Source organism: Notolepis coatsorum (genome assembly GCF_963971535.1).
Source record: "Notolepis coatsorum genome assembly, chromosome: 15".
NCBI lineage: Eukaryota > Metazoa > Chordata > Actinopteri > Aulopiformes > Paralepididae > Notolepis > Notolepis coatsorum.
The window spans coordinates 19,329,294-19,350,900 of record NC_140179.1 but is presented as its reverse complement, the minus strand read 5'-3'; the positions used below and the strand labels follow the sequence as shown (position 1 = coordinate 19,350,900).

Here is a 21,607-nt window from a genome sequence, read left to right as displayed (position 1 = left end):
GAGAGAGAGAGAGAGAGAGAGAGAGAGAGAGAGAGAGAGAGAGAGAGAGAGAGAGAGAGAGAGACATGAAGAGAGAGAGACATGGAGACAGAGACATGGAGAGAGAGAGAGAGAGAGACATGGAGAGAGAGACATGGAGAGAGAGACATGGAGACAGAGAGAGAGAGAGACATGGAGAGAGAGACATGGAGAGAGAGAGAGAGAGACATGGAGACAGAGAGACAGAGAGAGAGCTTCGTTAACGACCATATTTAGTCATCATTTTAGTTGACAAAATTAACACAGACTCCAATGCATTCCGTGTTTTTTTTCTCTTCCTGTTTTCGCTCATGACTTTTCACCTAGATCCCTGATTCGCTCATCCCCATGTGGGGTATCATTGGAAAGCCACACTCATTGGTTACAACAACCCTGTCCAAGATTTTTTTATTTTTTTATCCACTTTCTCCCCATTTTCTATTTTTCTCCCATCCCAATTTCGTGTTTCCAATTCTTCCCTCCCCGGTCTTGAACGTTGCTAGACAATGCCTCCCACTGGTCGGCTGTAGTGAGGATAGAAGCCTTGTATCACGTGTCCCCTCCGGTACACGAGGAGGCAGCCAGTCGCATCTTTTCACCGCAACAGCTCGAACTCTGTAGCGAGGAGTAATGTGTGGGAGGCTCATGCTGCCCCTGATACTTCCTGTTTCCGCCGTACTGGCGTCACCCAACCGCTGTAGGAGTCGCTGTCCACAACGTCCACCGGCTTTCCCACCCTCTAACACTACCAATTGTAGTATGACGGCCGGCCAAGCCGGTAGCAACGCCGAGAGCTGGGCTCGATACCAGCAGCTCCTGCGTTAGTGGCGAGCGCCTTGCCCACTGCGCCACGCAGCCGCCCCCTGTCCAAGAATTTCCGAGATCGCCAAATATGATTGACGGAGCTACTAGAGCCTCGGGCTTCACGGGTGGTATAAAAACTAAAAAACTAAAAGAAAGTCTGCCGTGTACTTTGGCGCACGCCTCCCATATCGGCATGTAACTCCAGGCAACAAATAGGGCTTTCATTGGATATATATATTGTATTAAAAAATATGCACAGCCTAGGCGGTCGGGTGGCGTAGCGGAGAATGCGCTCGTTACCAATGAAAGAGGCTGCAGTCTCGACTCCCGGAGTCAGCATTGCCTGCGGCTTGGACCGATCGCCATACTAACTCGTTTGGCTGAGTTAGCGGGAGGGAAGTCGTGGGTTCCGTTATAAAAATAAAATACCATTTCAATACAAGTTTTCGTGTTTTGAAATACATGAAAGGAAATTAGCTAACGTTGATTCGCCTAACGTTAAGCTATGCTACATGCTACATGCTACAACACTGCTGTGAAAAACAGAGTCCGGTAAACACGAGTTTGTAATTCCAATAGTGTATTCTGCCTGTTACTTGACTATTTCGATTATTGAAGTGGTATTTTTATAACAAACATTTACGGAGACAGGTGTGGAGCACTTGTAGTCTCGAACTTAGTTACCTGGCGAGCCAGGCCGAGACACGTTAATAATGGTTCAGTGGCTCACCTTTCAACGTGGCTCGAACGTGCAGACTCCCCCAATCCCCATGGTAAAAATCTTCAAGTCCTTTCTGCATATTTTGCACACGGCTACTCGAGGATGTTCTCCTCTGAATTATATTTGATATCTCCGAGCCAGAGCTCATTAAAACGGCAGCCTCCCGGCATTTTGGCCACACACACGCGCGCGCCGTTCTCAGATGGCACAGGTAAAAACACTACGGGTAGAGCCGAGCCACATTTCATTTTGCGTGAAAGGCGAATGCAAAATAGGCTCGCGAGTCGCTCCGACTTATTTTATTTCTTTGTCTAAAAACCAAACTATTCAGTCAGATAGCGATTTATTATTAAAGTATAAAGTGCAATTACAATTTCAATAACTTTCCAGCACTTTATACACAATTCAAGCACATTTAAAACCTTGAAAACAGCACATTGAAATGCAAGCATTTTCAAGGATTTCCAGCACCCGTACGAACCCTGAATATAAAAAGTGGGAAATGAGGCTTGTAATTTTATTTATATAGCACAACATCTCATGGTGCTTCACAGAAAAATATAGTGAATCTATTGATGTATTGTCAGCTATGAGTACAACTTTATGAAATAAGTTATTAATTAATTATCCAACTTAATTTGTGTGGCCTGATAAATATTTAAATGGCCATGTCTGGAGCCGTGTAAGACCTTGCATCAGAGCTCAAAGTCATTATGACAAAACAGTTACCTTCACTACAGCAAAACACTCAGCACTGTAAACTTAATGAGGGCAGATCTGTTTGAGAAAGAGGCTTTCTGTGATTAGTCATAGGGTCGTGACCTTGGCGCCTATCAGACTGACAGGTAATGAGAATGCCGTTGAGGAGGGGTGGATGGGGTCCGGCTTAATCTTCGTCCTCTTGCGGTCGATCCCTGAGTCAATACACTTGGAATGTAGCGCATGGTTTTATGAATGAGAGCGCGATATGATACCGCTTCCATGTAGTAACTTGCCCCCTGGCTTCAAAATGGCTTCACAAAAAGAAAAAAGAAGGGAAACAAACAGGAGATATAGCAGCCTATAGTTTATCCCAACAGAAAATCTCATTTTAACAACAATGTGAGATTTTGAAATGCGTCTGCAACAACAATGAACTTTGGACCTCCAACTAAACCTAATTAGGAAGCCTACTTGAATAAGCCATTAGGTTGACACAATGGCAAATTCACTGGCAAATAAGCATGCTATTGTAAACATTCCATACAAAACAAGCTGACAAGCTGCAAGTAAACAAGCTCAATTCCAGGCACCTCCTTCTGGTTGTGTCAAGCTATCATGTCAAGCTCAACATGTTGGCGATAATCAAAATGCACGAGGCTTAGGTCAGAATTAGACATCAGGCCATATATTATCAAGAAGTTCACTTAGATATTAGGGGTGTAACGGTACACAAAAACCACGGTACGGTACGTACCTCGGTTTTGAAGTCAAGGTTCGGTACCGGTTTTCGGTACAGTGGGGGAAAGTTTGGTTTTCCATGTTCCACTCAGGGGTGATGTAGTGTGCAGTGCAGTAACTAATTGTACTTGTAGGGCTGTCAACAAATATTCTATATTGAAATGAACAGACTTGTAAAACTTTTTTTAATAATAATAATATTAGATTGTGAAAAAATCAGCCCTCGTGGGCGGTCGTTAGTGGTTAACATACCATTGTATTCGTTTGGTACGGTAAGGATACGTGTACGTTTACACCCCTACTTAAGAGAGCATGGTAGCCTTAGGCTATTCTTTGTCAAAAGTGTATAATTTATCTAAGCTCAGTGTAGAACTTCGTAGCCTAAGGCTGACCACTAAAGCAGCATTAGCCGGATTCACCGACACTCAATAAGGCTTATATGTACTGCTTAGGGATGTCCCGATCACGTTTTTTGCCACCGATACCGATCACCGATCGTCTATGAGCCATATCGGCCGATACCGATCGTTTTTGGTTTAAAAAATAAAAATAAAAAATGTATATACTTTTTTTTAATATATAAAATATATATATTATATAATTATACTTGTAGTTGTATTATCTGCGAGACATCGCCACCACGCAACAAGTAAAAATGCTCGCTATCTGCAAACAGCTCCACGGTCTGTGTGTATACTCTGCTTTGTTCAGCATGCCCTCAGCGTCCCCAGTCAGAGCGATAGTTCAACAGGGTCTGAAACGTGTTATGAAGCATGATAGCTAATTAGCCAATGGTCAGCTGCAAAAACGAATAATGTCAATTATGTACTTTATAAGACATTGATATCAGGAGCTATCTGTAGCTACTGCTAGCCGGCTAGATGACGTTAGACAATGCATCATGTATTAAAATAAAGTGAACTATTTAGTTTACTGGGTAATTTCGTTAAAACAAACGTGAGCTAACGTGAGCTACCTAGCTAACGGAGGTCTCATGCTGGTGCATCCCTATCATTCTTAAACTGAAATGCGCATTTGTTGATATCAGGAGCCATCAGTAGCGAGCCAGTTAGACAATGCATCATGTATTAAACTAAAGTGAATAGTTGACTGTGTAGTTTTGTTTAAACAGTAACGTTAGCTCGGTAGCTAACGTTAGCTCGGTAGCTAACGTTAGCTCACGAGCGATAGCTAGTTAGCCAACGCTAGCCAGCCCAGCACTTGCGAAAACAAATACCAAACTGATGATATCAGACGTTGATATCAGGAGCTATCAGTAGCTAGATAACATTAGACAACGCCTCATGTATTAAACAAAAGTGAATAGATGACTGGGCCATTTTATTTAATGCTTATGTTGAAAGAGGAGCTCTGCGGTGCTCATGCAGTCGAGTCTTGCCGAAGGGTTTGTTCACATGAGATGGGTCTGGGAGGGGGAGGAGGAGGAGGGGCAAGACGTGCAGCAGCAGCAGCTGTGTGGCTGTGAGAAGAGCGAGTGAGAACTCATGACACGCATGTTTTCCGTGTCATCGATCGGTTTGCACGATCGGCGAAAATAAAGCATTATCGGAATTCACCAATCTCATATTTATACTGAATATCGGCCGATACCGATCGCTGGCCGATCGATCGGGGCATCCCTAGCTGCTTGTAACTACATGAAACACTCAATTAGGGCTGGGCGATATATCGAGTATACTCGATAGGGATGGGTACCGAATTCTGTACTTTTAAAAAGGTACCTACCGAAACACGTCGGTACTACTGAGTATCGATTCACGTGAGATCCAACGGTGCCTACTTTCGGTTATGAGAAAGAAAGAAAAAAGTCTGATGATGTCACGTTTTGTTTACCGCAAAACGGCACAATACATGTTTACAAACTCTCTTTGGGTGTTTGCAATTCATGGGGAGTATACTTGTCTCTGATATCTTGGTACAGTGGGCAGGTTGTTATGTCTCTGATATCTTGGTACAGTGGGCAGGTTGTTAGAAAGTGTAGCTCAGTTTTCCACCTCTGCTCTTGCTCTCTGCTACTATCTTCAAACTTCAACTCCTCTCGAAACTTTATTTTATTATGTGCTCGTGCTGCCACGGTGGGTTCTCTTTTTAGCGGTCGGCTTACTCCTACTTATTTAACGTTAAGCTAACGTTAGCTAATCGTCGGACATAACGTTAGCTCCCTAGGCTAAGAGTAGACAGAAGAGTAGCGGATGTGACGTCGGTAAACAAGCCACAGGCTGTTATGTAAGACCAAACACACCGCAGAGCGGGTCTTCTCCAAAGCGGGGGTGGAGCGAAAATAACCGCTAGAATACTCAGGCTGCGGTTACACTAGGGCCATTTTCGTTTAGTTTCATTATCTTTTCAGAACGCTGCGTATTGGCAGGCAAGTAAGAGTTAAGTTAGACGTCGTTTTGTCTCGTCTACTATATACATGTAGTACAATGCCAAAGCAGTAGGTGGCGATGTAGTTCAAACATGAAGGCCATTTTCAACCAATCAGAAAGGTTGAATGAGACACTCCACATCCTGCTCAAAATCTCAAAAGCCACCATCTTTATACCTCGCATGAGCCATTTAGCCACATAGCATTTATTTTTCAGCAAGAAATAAAGTGCAATAAACTAAAACGGATACATTCACTGTGTGTTCTGCCTCATTTGTTGATGAAACAAAACTAACATCAACACAATTGACCACCAAGAGCGGAGTTTAGTCTCACAAAAAGATCATCGTCGATTTTGTTAGCTTACATGCTAACGTGATTAGGATATGCCAGTATAACAGTATAGCATTGTGGCTAGCAGCTTGGTAACGTTAATGCTAGCAGAATGAATGGATGTAAACTTTATTTAACAGATTGCAGAATGGGTACAATACAATACGGCTCAATACAAACAACTGTTAAGGGAATGCAGACTGTTGTAGCTTGGACTGGGCTCCTTATAACAATAACTTGACAACACATGGTAGCCGCAGCTACTTGGGCAGGGCTGTACGTTAACTTTTTTTGCACATAGCACTGGTGCTACAGAGGTTGATAGTTTTGTAGCACAGGCCAAAATCTTGTAGCACAAGTATAAAACATGTTATATTTGTAACAGTCACAAATGTGCCTATTGTATTTGTGTTATTTAGTTGCAGTGCCATGTTTGGCTGTCATTTAGTATATCGCCATGTGTTATTATTACTATAATAGTAATACTCTCATATGCTATTTTCAATTAATATCATAAACAACATAAGGAATATTAGCATAATTTTGAGTGGACTGAAGGAATGAGTCAGCGTTAATAGTTTTAAATGCAAATAATTTATTGAAACATAGAAGTGGGGTCGGTTGGGACACACACACACAATGGGGGACCCTGATGTAAACAAGACAAACGTCTTTCTCTGGTCTGCATCCCCTTAACAATTGTGTGTATTGAGCCGTACTGTACTGTACCCATTCTGCAATCTGTTAAATAAAGTTTACATTCATTCATTCACACACACTGTTTCAACTCATGACCTGCATCATATTGTAGTCTAGTCTGTCTTCAAACTTCCACTCCTCTCGAAATTTTTTATATTTGAATATCAACATTATCTGTCCATCCTCAGTTTACTATAATATACTCCTGTCCTGAGTCCTGACTAGTGACTTCATCGTCTTTCCAAACGCACGCACGCGCACACACACACACACACACACACACACACACAGGGAAGGGGAGAGAGTGCCCCCCCATTTCCCTTTCCACACTGTGTCTGCTGGCTCTGCCTGTGATCAGGATTAGCTTGTTAGCTTGCTAACGTTGTAGTGATTGTAATGGTACATAAACGTTAATTTCGGGCGATGTGCGCATAAAGGAATGGCGACGGTGCAAAGCATGTAGATGCATTTGACCCGTTGCGAGAAAAAAAAAACACCACAGACTTATTTCGGGACGTGTAGGCGCACTGCTGTGTTACGCAGCAGCAGTGCGCACCAACACGCTGCTCTGCTTGCAAGCACGGATAGGGCGGATATGACTCGTCGAGTTGTCACGGAGTTTTTTCAAAATAAGAGTATCATATGCACCTGAATGTTGCTAGCTGTCGAGCCTAGTTATTATAGCTGGAGCTGCGCGTGGGCAGAAATGAGACCCGCTACAGGATTTTCAAAATAAGAGTATCTATATGAACCGAATCCCTATCGCACCAGTGCTAGTGAAGTAAATCCATTCATCGCACAGACCGCTGTTGCTGTAGCACGTGCGATATATATCTCGCACTGTACAGGCCTGTACTTGGGACAGCTCTGCTATAAACACTGGAAATAACCGTGCGGGTCTCTACTGCGCATGGGCATTGGCAGGGCTGTACGCTAAGCTTTTTCACTAGGGGCACACTCAGGGAGCGAAATTAACTTTTTGACTCACCGGCCAGTGGCGGGTAGATGGGAAGAGTCTACCCGCCAAGTAGGGGTGGACGGTATAAACGGTATACGGTATAAACTGTATGAATTTGCTCTACGGTATGGATTTTGACTATACCGTGTAACCGGTAGTGCAGCTCTAAAATAGCAATGACGTCATGTAACCACAGCGCGACTATTTCACTCGCATTTGCCCCTAAAAATAGATAGAATTAGTCATAGATAATAGATATGTGCGAACTGGAAAAAGTTATTTAGGAGGCTTCGCGCAGTGGGCGTGCCAGCCCCTACCGCACGCATGTAAACACGGGTCTAGTAGTCTATAGGGGTGGGACGATACATCGATCCAGATCGATACATCGATGTAATTATCAACAATCGAATCGGATCGATGCGATGTAATAAGATCGATTCATATCGATACTCTTATTTTGAAAATCCTGTGGCGAGTCTCATATCCGCCCAAGAACAACAGCAGTAGCTCCGTGTGTGTAGACGTTACAGCATAGCATTCTCCCTTTCTGTGTGTGTGTGCGCGCGTCTTTGGAAAGACCAGATGAGGTCAGAGGAGTTTGATGTTTAAATGTTATTTAAACATAAATATAATACATAATAAATGTAGGCCTATACATGATCATGCAACATCAACAAATTGTTGTAGGAACGGTTTGGGAGAGGGAGGTTGTGAGTTTTGAGTTCCAAAAAATGTAGCTTAAAGTTTAAAGCTCAATATATAAAAACGTGGCACTTTACAGTGAACAGGAGGTCTATTTGTATTAAAAACAATAGATTGATTTTCCTTTAAATGTCTGGAAGAGCTCAAAAATACAAATGTCAAATGATATTTTCATTACCTTTTTTTTGTTGATCTAAATGTTACTGATTGTGTTAAATGGGCATATGATATCATCTCATATCGATCGCAGGCACCTGAATCTAATCGTATCGTATTGTATTGTGAGAGACTTTGTGATATCGGCAAATATCGTATCGTTGTCCAAAGAATCGATATCGTATCGTATCATGATGAAACTGGTGATTCCCACCCCTAGTAGTCTAGTGGGACGGGACACGGGAGCTGTCGGGACGTTAGCTTAGCTACCGTTACAAAATGACCCAGTCAACTATTCACTTTTAGTTTAATACATGATGGGGCATTGTCTAACCGAACGGTATCTAGTCGGCCAGCTACCGATAGCTCCTGACATCAACAAACGCTCCACAAAGTCTAGTACTAGAGACGTGTGTGCTACCTGTTAGCTCACGTTAACGCAAGTTAGTTCACCGTTCAAAACGAAATGTCCCATTGAACTAAATAATTCACTGATGCGTTGTATTAACGTTATATATCCGGCTAGCAGTTGCTACAGATAGCTCCCGATATCAATGTCTTATAACACTGATTCGATGCGTATTCGAGCTGAGGGCTTGCTAACGTTATACCAATACAATAGGGTCCAGGTGCAGCGCCGGTGAATCCTGGCCGTAGCTCTGCTCGAGGCTACTCGAGTATAGGTCCAGGTGCAGCTCCGGAGAATCCTGGCCGTAGCTGGAGGCTACTAGAGTACACACAGACAGTGGAGCTTGTTGCGTGGTGGCGATGTCTCGCAGATAATACAAGTACAAGTCTAATTATATAATATATATATTTTATAAAAAATAAATTATATAAAATAAAAAAGAAAAATTTATCAAAAACGATGATACCGTGATATATACCGTTACAGTCTATGCTTCAAATTATACTGTGATATAAATTTTAGACCATACCGTCCACCCCTACCGCCAAGCATATTTCTTACCTGCCAAACATTTTTTGATTAAAAAAAAATATATATATTTTATATAAAAAAAAATTTTTTAAATAAAATATATATTATATAATCATACTTGTAGTTGTATTATCTGCGAGACATCACCACCACGCAATAAGTCAAAATGCTTGCTATCTGCAAACAGCTCCACTGTCTGTGTGTATACTTGAGTAGCCTCCAGCTCCAGCAAGGATTCTCCGGCCCTGCAGCTAGACCCTATATTCAGCTAGACCCTACATTCAGCATGCAAGGATTCTCCGGCGATGCAGCTGGACCTATTTATAACGTTACCGTTCTTTTGTCAAATCACATTCAACATGCCCTCAGCTAGAATACGCATTCAATCAATGTTATAAGACATTGATATCAGGAGCTATCTGTAGCTACTGCTAGCCCGGTAGATAACGTTAAGACAATTTAGTTTACTGGGACAGATGGATCAACGTGAGCTAGCTAAGCTAGCTAACGAGGGAACGGAGGTATTATGCACTCGAGTAGACTATTGCTGGAGCATTTGTTGATATCAGCAGCTATCAGTAGCTAGCCAGCTAGATACCGTTAGACAATGCCTCGTCATGTATTAAACTAAAAGTGAATAGTTGACTGGGTCATTGTTTAAACAGTAACGTTAGCTCTTGGAGGTCCGATATAGACTAGAGCAGATGGAAGTAAACAAGCCAAATGATAGCTTCCGATTGGTCATTTGCTTTTTTTCTCATGAAACCAGTCACGTCACTCTACTGTGATTGGACCGTTGACTTGAGTGCGATGTGGGACTTGTAGTTTTTTAACGATCTCGCGGCGGAGAAAAAAAAGACGAGCGGCTATAATCTGTACTCGCACAAGAGTATCGTTATGAACTACACGTCTACACGCCACACGGCGGGCAGCCCTCTAAGTGTCATGCGCCAAAGGTAAAAACAGACCGCCCCTGGCGGGCGGCGGGCTTTAGTTTCGGTCCCTGAGCACACTTGACCCTAAATGAGAAATTTAGGGGCAAAAAATATTTTTTAGGGGCAAATTTTTAAATAACAATTTACCATTATTTATATAGATTGTTTTTGATTTAAAAAAAAAAGAAAAAAATTTATATTTTTTTTAATAAAATATATATATTATATAATCATACTTGTAGTTGTATTATCTGCGAGACATCGCCACCACGCAACAAGTCAAAATGCTCGCTATATGCAACCAGCTCCACTGTCTGTGTGTACTCGAGTAGCCTCCAGCTACGGCCAGGATTCTCCGGAGCTGCAGCTGGACCCTATACTGTAGCCTCCAGCTACGGCCAGGATTCTCCTGCGCTGCAGCTGGACCCTATTGACTATATTCAGCGTGCCCTCAGCTCGAATACGCATCGACTCAGTGTTATAACTTATAAGACATTGATATCAGGAGCTATCTGAACTATTTAGTTTAATGGGACGTTTCGTTTTGAACAGTAAGCTAACGCGAGCTATCATGCACTACTAGACTTGCTGGAGGATTTGTTGATATCAGTAGCTAGCCGGCTGGCAGGCTCACCGAGGTCCCAGTGTCCCACTAGAGACTAGTGTTTACAACAGCCACGGGTGCGGGAGGGAGGAGGAGCAGACGCCGCAGCTCTCTCCGTGTGTCTGAGTTCAGTTCAGTTCGGCTCACTATAGGAGGTCGAACGCGTCGAAAATATGAAGCAATACTAACTTTACTTTTCTTCATAGCTAAATCAGTCAGCCAGTCAATCAGAGTGAGTGCTCAGTCGATTGTTCCCGCTGATCATACCTGGGCCCCGTTCCTGGATAACTGAGTTAGCCGGATAATTTCCAGTCAAGCCTGACTTAAGCCGGACCTTCCCATTCCCCGACGCTCGATTGTCTAAATCACCATGACAACAGATCAAAAAGTTTGAGCCTGGTCGGGAGCAGGGTTAACTTCAGTTAGCCGGATGAACCATGGCCACGCCCCCGCAAAGAAATGACAGCTCGCTTCCTGAAATGATTCTCACAGTCTAGGATCTGCATTATACCATTCTGAATTACGTTTCTGTGCTTCGTTTTCCTAGAGGGGGCTTTTGAAATGTATAATAATAGAACTAAATGCTGATAATAAATCATATTGAGCCTATAGATTTACTTTGTCCTAAATAAAATAATGCACGTCATATACGGCGCTCGGAGTCGCGATACACGCTGCATGTGGTTATTTTAATAACGGTGCATTGCAAATGTGAATCCCGCGGGGATATTTTTAATGAAATGGCCGTTTGGCTCTGATTAGTTTCATATATTCTCCGCTGTAGATTTGCTTAACGGAGCCCCCGGATTGTGTTTCATTCAAGCATAAAATTGAAGTGTCTATGCAGGGATTGTGGTTTTTGTGTGATATTGTAACTGGGATTAAAATGTCTGATGAGATGCGCTGTTTGACGGATTTGAGAAATTGAATGAGCCGTTGACGTCACATTAATGCATTTGAGAATAAAGAGATAAAACTTCATTCAAAAGTAAAATATTCTAAACATGGGTCTCTCGTCCATTAATGGATAAACAATGAATTTATCCCGTCTGGCACAGTGGCGCAGCGGCTAGTGCTGAATCCAGGCAACCGGGCGACCGGTGTTCGAAACCCCGCGTTTCCAATATAATTTTTTTGGAATATAATATTAATGATTATACGCAAAAGTAGCCTAGTTTTAAGTTAAAATATTATAAATCTACATGCATTGAGGATGTCATTCTTTATATAGCTCTCAACGTGCACCAAATTGAATTATTCCTACATTGCAAAAAGAAGGAAAAGACTAGGATTCGAACCTGGGCCGTCTGCGTGAAAGTCAAAACCACAAACCGTTACACCACAGTGCAGATAAGTAAAAGATCCACCATACATCAATCAATGGGTAAGAGAGCCGTATCCTTATTCTGTATAACAGTTAAACTAATTATTTTCGCTAGCAAGATCTCATTTGATTATTCAATCCATAAACCTACTGCCAGCAGGCAAGTTTAAAGAAATATAATCTGATTGATTGGGGTAATGAGGGACTTAAAATTAGCCTATAGATCATGCATTTAACTTGTCGGCGAGGCTATTGAGCCGTACTGCAATCTGTTAATAAAGTTTTAAAACAATTAATCAATCAATGCCGTTAGAAAATCAGGATCTCTGCTATCGATACGTGCTGGCTTTTCAACTGAAGCGGCCGCGCGCACTTATCCTGGGTCTCAAGTCTGGTTCGAGTTAACGAGACTGAATCCACCTTCGAGGAACAGGAAAATCCCGGCTTCAAACATCGGGTTAACTGAATCTGGATAATGGGACTCTTGATCGACTTAGTTGAACCAGGTACGGGGAATAGGGCCCTGCTGAGTGCTCACTGCTCAGCTCGCGTGAGTGGCGTCATCACACGCCTTGGATAATTTAGGAGTGAAATGCGAATGCAAGGCTTGAAAGCACTGCTCGCAAGCCCGCCCCCAGATAATATTTACCAATCGCAACGGCCAATTAAAGGGGCAATTCGCTACCATCTCGTCGCACTGTACAGCCCTGATTGGGCAGAGCGGCTCCGTATCCGGCTCACGCAGATTACATGGCACCATTGTCGGCAAGTTTTGGCGAGTTTCCAAAACGAAAACACCTTTTGAGCGTTCCCGCTAGGTTTCCTGCCAAAACGGCGTTTCTTTTTAACTTGGACATGCAAACGTAATCATTCAGCAACAAAAACAAAAACCCCAGTGTAACCATGGCCTCAATCAGCAGCAGAGTAGTTCATTGCTGCTAGATTGTTTGTTTGTTTAATCAGTTGTAAAATACTTTCATTTATTTGTTATTTCAATAGATGTGTATTTGACAATTTTTTGATCAGCAGAATAGTTCATTGCTGCTAGAGTGGTTTGTTTACCCTTGTTTTATACTTGTTATTTTGTAAAATACAATACCTTTATTTATTTTGTATTTACATGTATAGATGTGTACCTTTTTTAGTTAATTTGTTAAACATATTTTTTTAAATAAACATAACATTTATTTAAAGATGTGTGTGACTGATATATATATATATATGTTGTTCTAAATAAATAATAATAACTATTTGTATAGCACCTTTCATACAGGGGATTGCAGTTCAAAGTGTTTTACATCAGTAAGATGTAAATAATAATAAAGTAATAATAAATTATTTATTTATTAAATATTAAGTTTTGATATATTTTTTTTTTTTACAACTGAGGTAGCTAGATACAATTTTTAGAGACTAAAGTACCGAAAAAAGTACCGTTGGGCAGGGCTGAACACTGCAACGAGGTTATCGCAAATTGCCCTTTAATTTGGCCTGTGCGAGTGGTAAATAATATTTGGGGGCAACCTTGCAAGTAGTGATTTCAACCCTTCATTCGCATTTCACTCCTAAATTAATCCATACAAATTGGATACAATTTTTTTTAAACATTAGCCTGCAACCAGGGCTGTACAGTGCGACATAATGTTGCGGTGCTATGAAAAAATCTGTCGGCGATGAATGAATTTACTGCGTAGCGTAGCCCCCCGTGCGATAATATTTGCGTGTACTGTGAAGTAAATCTGGGCCACGCTATTCTACTTGGTAGTTGTAGTCTATCGTGCGATTAAATACCATGTCCCCATCTGCGTAGAGTCCATACATCCAATACCAAATCCCATAATTCCTAGTGAACAATCGAATCGAAACTGAATGTGCCTATTGCATCACCAAAGAAGAACTTCCTTTCAATAAGTTTAATCCGCTAATTTTGCACTGCAAGAAGAACGGAGCGGATATCAGTCCATCTTATGACAACTAGGGATGTCTTAAATACTTCAAAGCTTCGTTCGATGGCACAAGCTTCGAACATAAAAAAAAAAGAAATCGAAGTTTTGCCTCCAAAATCTTGCGCCTCCATTCCAATGAAACAAAAGTAAGCGGCGCCTCGACTCCACCTCTCTACAACAAGCACGTGGAGATTATCTGTGTTGAAAACAACAAGGACATGTGCAGCAGACATGTCGACGAAGAAGTCATCAGACGTGTGGTTACACTTTAAAATATGCAAAGACAATGCCCAAAAAGCCGAGTGCCAGAAGAAAATGGCATATCACAACTCCAACTACTTTGTCAAATCACCTAAAAAACGTAAGTATCGTTGTACACGACGGCGATGCCACACAAAACATTAATAAGGCTATGCCTATGCTGCTATGACTAATGTGTTACCAAGTTGGCTAATTTAATTGTAATCATCTGCTTTTGTAGGTGCATTGTCTGATATAATTATAAATTATAAATTAAATATAATATAATTGTTTGCTTGATAGACGAAGGTTGCAACATAATTATGTAATGTCATGTCATTGGCTGTGAGAGCAGCCCCACTGCACCCAGGCAGCGCAGCCGAGTGGAACCTTGTTGGCTGCGTCACAGTCACGAAAGGGGCTACTTAATTAATTAATCCAATCCACTTTATTTATAGAGCACATTTAAAAACAACAAAGTTTACCAAAGTGCTGTACAAGTCCCACAACATAAGATAAAAAAAATATATATGCTGTGAGGCGACAGTGTTAACCACTACACCACCGTGCCGAAACAGTAGCCGCTAAGCTAACGCTAACGAAGCATTAGAACTAACGTTCTAACTAGGGATGCACGATAATTATTAATTAATTAATTTTTGTGTTGACAATGCCATCCTGGTGTGACATCATCAACTACTTATTGAGTGACTCAATAAGGCTACGTACTGCTGCTTGTAGCTACATGAAACACTCAAGGCTGTACTGCTGCTTGTAACTACATGAAACACTCAATAAGGCTGTACTGCTGCTTGTAACTACATGAAACACTCAATAAGGCTGTACTGCTGCTTGTAACTACATGAAACACTCAATAAGGCTACGTACTGCTGCTTGTAACTACATGAAACACTCAATAAGGCTACATACTGCTGCTTGTAACTACATGAAACACTCAATAAGGCTACGTACTGCTGCTTGTAACTACATGAAACACTCAATAAGGCTACGTACTGCTGCTTGTAACTACATGAAACACTCAATAAGGCTACGTACTGCTGCTTGTAACTACATGAAACACTCAATAAGGCTACACCTGCTGCTTGTAACTACATGAAACACTCAATAAGGCTACGTACTGCTGCTTGTAACTACATGAAACACTCAATAAGGCTACACCTGCTGCTTGTAACTACATGAAACACTCAATAAGGCTACACCTGCTGCTTGTAACTACATGAAACACTCAATAAGGCTACACCTGCTGCTTGTAACTACATGAAACACTCAATAAGGCTACGTACTGCTGCTTGTAGCTACATGAAACACTCAATAAGGCTACGTACTGCTGCTTGTAGTCAATAAGGCTGTACTGCTGCTTGTAACTACATGAAACCGACTGCACGCGCACTCCCCAGCGTCAACTTGAGGCGACAAATGTGTAAAATGTGGTCATGCTGTCTTCCTCAGCTCTTGTCACCAAGGGTGCAACAGACACCATGAGCGGGCAACGCTAGATGGAGAACGCATCCTCAACCGGAGACAAGAAACTATTCTAAGCGCAACATACTCAAGTCCCTCGCATTTGTTCATTTACAGTTCTTTGATCTATTCTAGACCACCGAGCACACAAGAGGTGACTAAAGCAAGTGCGCTTGCGTTGTCGTCACATCAAAGTGCTCGTATGTGCAATGTGCTACCGACTGACCATCATGTAAGAAAACTGAAGAGGAAATCCAAGTGCTTCCTGCTTTTTTTTCTTTCTAAAGCCGACCCTGCCCTGGCCTGCACGCACACACACAGTCCATCTGGCACACATTTACAGAGTACACAAGTGCAACAATAACCTGTAGACCCTGCCCTGGCCTGCATCTATTCTTTTACCAACGAACTTGAATTTTTCCGCTATCTGATTGGCCACTGACGTTTCTGGTCATGTGACATCTGCGCCAATCGTGTGACGCCTGTTTCTATCACTGGTTAAGCTTAGGCACTCTTTCGAAGTTGGTTAAGGTTAGAGTTTGTCTTAGAGCAGGGCGATAGAACACCAGCCCTGATTCCAAACTCCAACCTTAACCAACTTCGAAAGAGTCGCCTAAGCTTAACCAGTGATAGAACTAGGCGTTAGGTAGTTTGCAGGCTGTTAGAGGCGGAAATAGGCGGAGAAACAGGCGTCACACGATTGGCGCAGATGTCACATGACCAGAAACGTCAGTGGCCAATCAGATCGCGGAAAAATGCAAGTTTGTTGGTAAAAGAATAGACACGGCCTGCACACACGCACATTTACAGAGTACACAAGCGCAACAATAACCCATAGACCCTGCCGTGTGGGACACCAGAGCAGGAAAGCAAAAGCTTGACTTGACATCCAAAATAGTCTACCGGTGCATATGATGGCCAATGAAGAGGAACAATGGCCGAGGGGCACAGAAGTGGATGTTATGACTTATGACCTAATGTTGATCTGTAATTACTAGGCAGAGGGGGTAAAATCAGGGGAAAGGGAGCGCACGGCAGATGGCCTCCCTCCTTTTATGTTGACTCTCCCTTCGCCAGGGCTCGCTGGGTGTAAATAAAGAAGCTACTGGTGGCGAGAAGTTAGTGTTTATCTCACTGTTCATGTACAGTATATCTGATTATTTACGCGCATACAAAATAATAGGCCTATATACTTTACAAAATGATCAACCACCCTTACCAAAAGACCCACGAAGAGGAAAAACTACACGTTTGTCCCAGATGAAATAGCAACCAAACTAAAACAACCAACGTAAATGCACCTTGGTCCACAATGTAAGGAACGGGTCTGTATGTCGTTTGATTAAAAAGAAAAAGGCAACATTATGAGAAAGTTTGAGTAAGTTACATGACTTTTGAGTGTGATGGCAGTGCTTTTGAACATGTTCGGCCAGGGGGGCTCGTCTACTCCAACAATGTAAGCCACAAGTGTGTAACTGTTAGCTAAAGAAAATGTAAACTGATCTGGTGTAGCCTTGGCATGCAATGCCCATCAACTGGCCTGTGGTGGGAGAGCTCAGATTTCTGTTTACTTCAACCTCGCAAGACTTCCAACTTCACGTTAGCTACTACAACCTAATCCTATCCTTCAAAATATGTGTAACCCCCCCCCCCCCTCATAGCATTCTTGTTTTAAAACCCATGTTCTCATTCGATTGCGGCAATCTGTAACATAACTAACCATTAGTTACCGTTACCTAGCAATGCATACTTTCTTTTTTAGACTATTTTTGTATCACAAACAGTACTTTGTAGATCTGGTATGTCATAAATGTATAGATGTAGGCAGTACTGTCTAGTTATCTGTATGTCATGTATGTTATGAATTGAAAATGGGGGACCCTGATGTAAACAAGACGAAAGTCTTTCTCTGGTCTGCATCCCCTTAACAATTGTGTGTATTGAGCTGTACTGTATTGTACCCATTCTGCAATCTGTTAATAAAGTTTTCATTCGATCAATCAAACCTAACTGAACTCGCCCAGGTATTGTTGGCCTTCTCTGCGAACAGTTAAGTTTGCTGACTTGCTGCTGGCCGTGTTGCCAACTTCGGAATGGCTGCATTGAACATCAGCTAACTACATAACGCTGTGTCAATCACTAGCGACGGCTAAGTAACAGTCCCACATTATTAACATATAGCCGACATAACATATCCAGCTAACAGCTAACGAGTTGGCTAGTCCCCCCTGCAGCAGCTAGCCGTTAGCCCTGTCTGTCGGCTCTGACACATCATGAGCTAAAGTTAGCTAACGTTATTAACTTACCTCAGCTACCTCGTCTTACAGTCTAACCGTTGTTGAGTGATGATAAGAACAATACAGTCACGTTAGTGAAGTTAGCAGCGAGCTGAAACACTTTGGAAGACATTTGTATCCAAAAAAAACTTACCTTTTATGAAAGTATGTCGTCAGCTATTATTCCACACGTCGCCCGCTGCTATAGCTTCTGTCGCCAGGCAGCTAAGTTACCAAGTTAGCTAGTACCCAGCTAACTGTGTTAGCTAAGCTAAGTTAGCGGACTTTACAGTTAGCTCGCAGGAGAAACGTGATTTGTTTTGAAGAAGGGCTCAGTCTGCGACCAGCAGCACAAGCTAGCTAGCTTTAACTATAGCTAACGTTAGCTAGCCAGTCAACCACAATGTGACTGTGGAGTCGAGCAAACAACACAGTCCCCTAACTAACATCAACAACAGCTACTTATAACATCAACAACGTTACTGTTATTTCGATGTATAACTTACTGTTCATATACACGCGTACAGAAGGATCCAAACACAGATCTAAGTGAAGCTACAAGCAAAGCAGGAAAAACAGTTTCATATTTTTTCGAATCAAAATGGCGACATGGTTTCTCGGGAGCGCGCGGCAGACCGCGTCATCAGTCCGCGGGAGCGCGCACCGTCCAGAGCTACTGTCAGTCAGTCAGTCCTGAGCTCAGCAGAACATCTAACTACTGTCAGTCAGTTAGTCCTGAGCTCAGCAGAACATCTAACTACTGTCAGTTAGTCCTGAGCTCAGCAGAACATCTAACTACTGTCAGTTAGTCCTGAGCTCAGCAGAACATCTAACTACTGTCAGTTAGTCCTGAGCTCAGCAGAACATCTAACTACTGTCAGTTAGTCCTGAGCTCAGCAGAACATCTAACTACTGTCAGTTAGTCAGTCCTGAGCTCAGCAGAACATCTAACTACTGTCAGTCAGTCCTGAGCTCAGCAGAACATCTAGGATCAGGATGGATGGATGGTTGTGCATGGCTGCTGCCAATGATGGTGGGAAAATATCTTGACGCAGCGCTGAACTTATTATACTGATTCGAGATGCTTGTTGTACCTTAATTGACTTTACCACACTTCAAAGTAAATAGACTATCCTCTTTTTTTATGTATATAACTCTAATTTATATCTGTCTGTACATATCCCGACCCTTACTCTTACTAGTTACGCTGTTGGCCAGCATGACTTATCAAAGTGTCTTTATACCTGTATCACTGTACATATTAATACTACAACTCTGTAGGCCTACATACATCTGATTAGCACTATTACTCAGTAGTAGCACTATTAGTAATAGTAATAGTAATACTATTACTCAAACAAGGGACTAAACACGTTTCGCAATTATGCCACATCAATGTGGAACGCCCTACCCAAAGCTGTAAAGGAATGTGAATCACTACCCACTTTCAAAACCACTCTCAAAGAGCACCTACGGGAGACTGCAATTCGAAACTGGCCCCTGTAAATGTCCAAACCCAACCTCCTCCAATGTACAGTTTCTACGTCGTATGTATATAATCAAAAAGAGGATATGGAGAGGGCTTCAGCGTTCTTGGTTTTGTTTCGGTAGGTGCTCTTTGGATTAAATCCGGGGTAGGATTCGTTATAAAAAAGTTGAGATCCAAGGCAGCTCTACAAGTTTTATTAAAGGCCAACTTGCAGGTTAAACCCTACTCTGCAATTATGGGTAGTTTACATCATTGGTATCCAATTTAATTATTTATTTTTTTCCATTTGACGCCGGAAATTTCACTCAGAAATACAACATGCAAGTTGGCCTTTAAGCCATTACTTCCAACGCTTCTAGCTTATTTGCAGGACACTACAGATGTTCTTAATAAAATCAAAGAGCAAGGCAATATTGGACCAGACACCTACTTGGTGACAATGGATGTAGAAGCCCTTTACACCAGTACTATTGCCCATGACCAAGGCATGACAGCCATGAGACACTTTTTAGATACTCGCACTGACTCACAGGACCCCCTACAGATTTTTTGGTCGAACTAACTAAATTTACTTTACTTAACAATGTATTTTTATTTCAGGATAAAATGTATCGACAGGTAAAAGGCTGTGCTATGGGTGCATGTTTTAGCCCTTCATATGCAGGCTTGTTTATGGGAAAATGGGAGGAGGATTATGTGTTCAACACTCAAAACGTATTTAAAGATAAGATCATCTGGTGGGCCAGATATATAGATGACGTCATTATGTGGTGGAAAGGCACTATTGATTAATTGAAAGCATTTCATAGTTATTTGAACAACACCAACCCGAATATAAAACTGTCTCTAGATTTTAGTCCTGATAAAATCTATTTTCTGGACTTAGAAATCACTAAAGATTCGAATGGTGACCTACAGTACATACGTCATTGTACAGGAAGTTAACACATAAAAATACTATTTTACATGCAGAGAGCTTCCATCCCTCTACTACTCTGATCAACAATGTTCCCTACGGCCAATTTAAAAGAGTATGTAGAATCTGTGACAGTGAAGCTGACTTTAGAGAAAAGAGCGGAGAAATGTATGATCGCTTCAGAGAACGTGGCTATACACATAACACTCTTAAAACAGCTATATCTGAAGCTGCTACTGTAGAACGCGACTCTCTCTTAAAAAGAAAGACACTAAAAGAGAAAACAGATAGGGTGTTTTTCTCCACCACTATAGCACTAAGGCCCTTGCTGTTCGCAATGTAATTAAAAATAATTGGAGCCTGATCCAATGTGATGAGGCCCTGTCTAACATATTCCCTGACCCCCCCCCCCTCTGTACATTTAGGAGAGCCCCCAATCTCGGAGATAAATTGGTACGAAGCCATCTACCGGCAGATGGCAAATCTACATGGTTACCCAAGCCTCCTATAGGAACATATAGATCACTGCAAACAATGTGATGTGGTGGTAAGATCTAAAGGGTTTACCCACCCAGTTACCAAACAGACATATACATCTAACAGCTTCATTAATTGTCAAACCACACATGTTATTTATATACTGTCGTGTTCTAAATGTGACTCTTTTTATGTTGGTCGTACGAAACGCCGCCTACTTGATCGACTGGCTGATCATAAATATGCTATCAAAACAAACAATATGGATTATGCAATGGCTAAACATATTCAAGATGTTCACCAAAGTACCTCTGTTTTGTTTACAGCTATCGGCATTGATAGTGTTCCGCTCACATCTAGGGGAGGAAATAGAGTGACAGAATACTAAACCAGAAAGAAAGCCGCTGGATCGATAGATTACAGGCCACCTCACTCCCAGGTTTAAATTATTCTATAGACATGGTGTAATTTTTATAGGCCAAGTAGGACACTTTATTTTTGTATCTTTGCATTGTTCATTATTATCTTTGATAGACTACAGGCCACCTCATTCCCAGGTTTAAATGACTCTATGGACATGTTGTCATTTCTATAGGCTAAGTAGGTTACTTTATTATATAGTATTCTCTTTATTATTATTTTCTTGCATTACTCATTGCTCTTACATTGTTATTTTTGATATTTTCTCTATTATTTAAAAAAAAATTCTATTCTATGTTTGATTTGACTCATTTCCTTATGTTGATACAATATTTTGA

General features: G+C 41.8%; 1 protein-coding gene across 6 annotated transcripts in view; it reads right to left on the bottom strand.

Annotated features, from left to right (window-relative positions):
- ppp6r2a (protein phosphatase 6, regulatory subunit 2a) overlaps window positions 1-18,579 on the bottom strand; it is an 87,426-nt gene extending 68,847 nt beyond the window's left edge. For 5 of the 6 annotated variants that reach the window (XM_084330807.1, XM_084330811.1, XM_084330809.1 and 2 more), the window contains exon 1: window positions 18,474-18,579. The gene's annotated coding sequence lies outside the window, so the exon portion shown is untranslated. Of the gene's footprint in view, window positions 1-18,121; window positions 18,436-18,473 lie in introns of those variants that run through there. The other variant, XM_084330808.1, reaches the window with a different exon arrangement.
- Window positions 18,580-21,607: the final 3,028 nt, after the last annotated feature.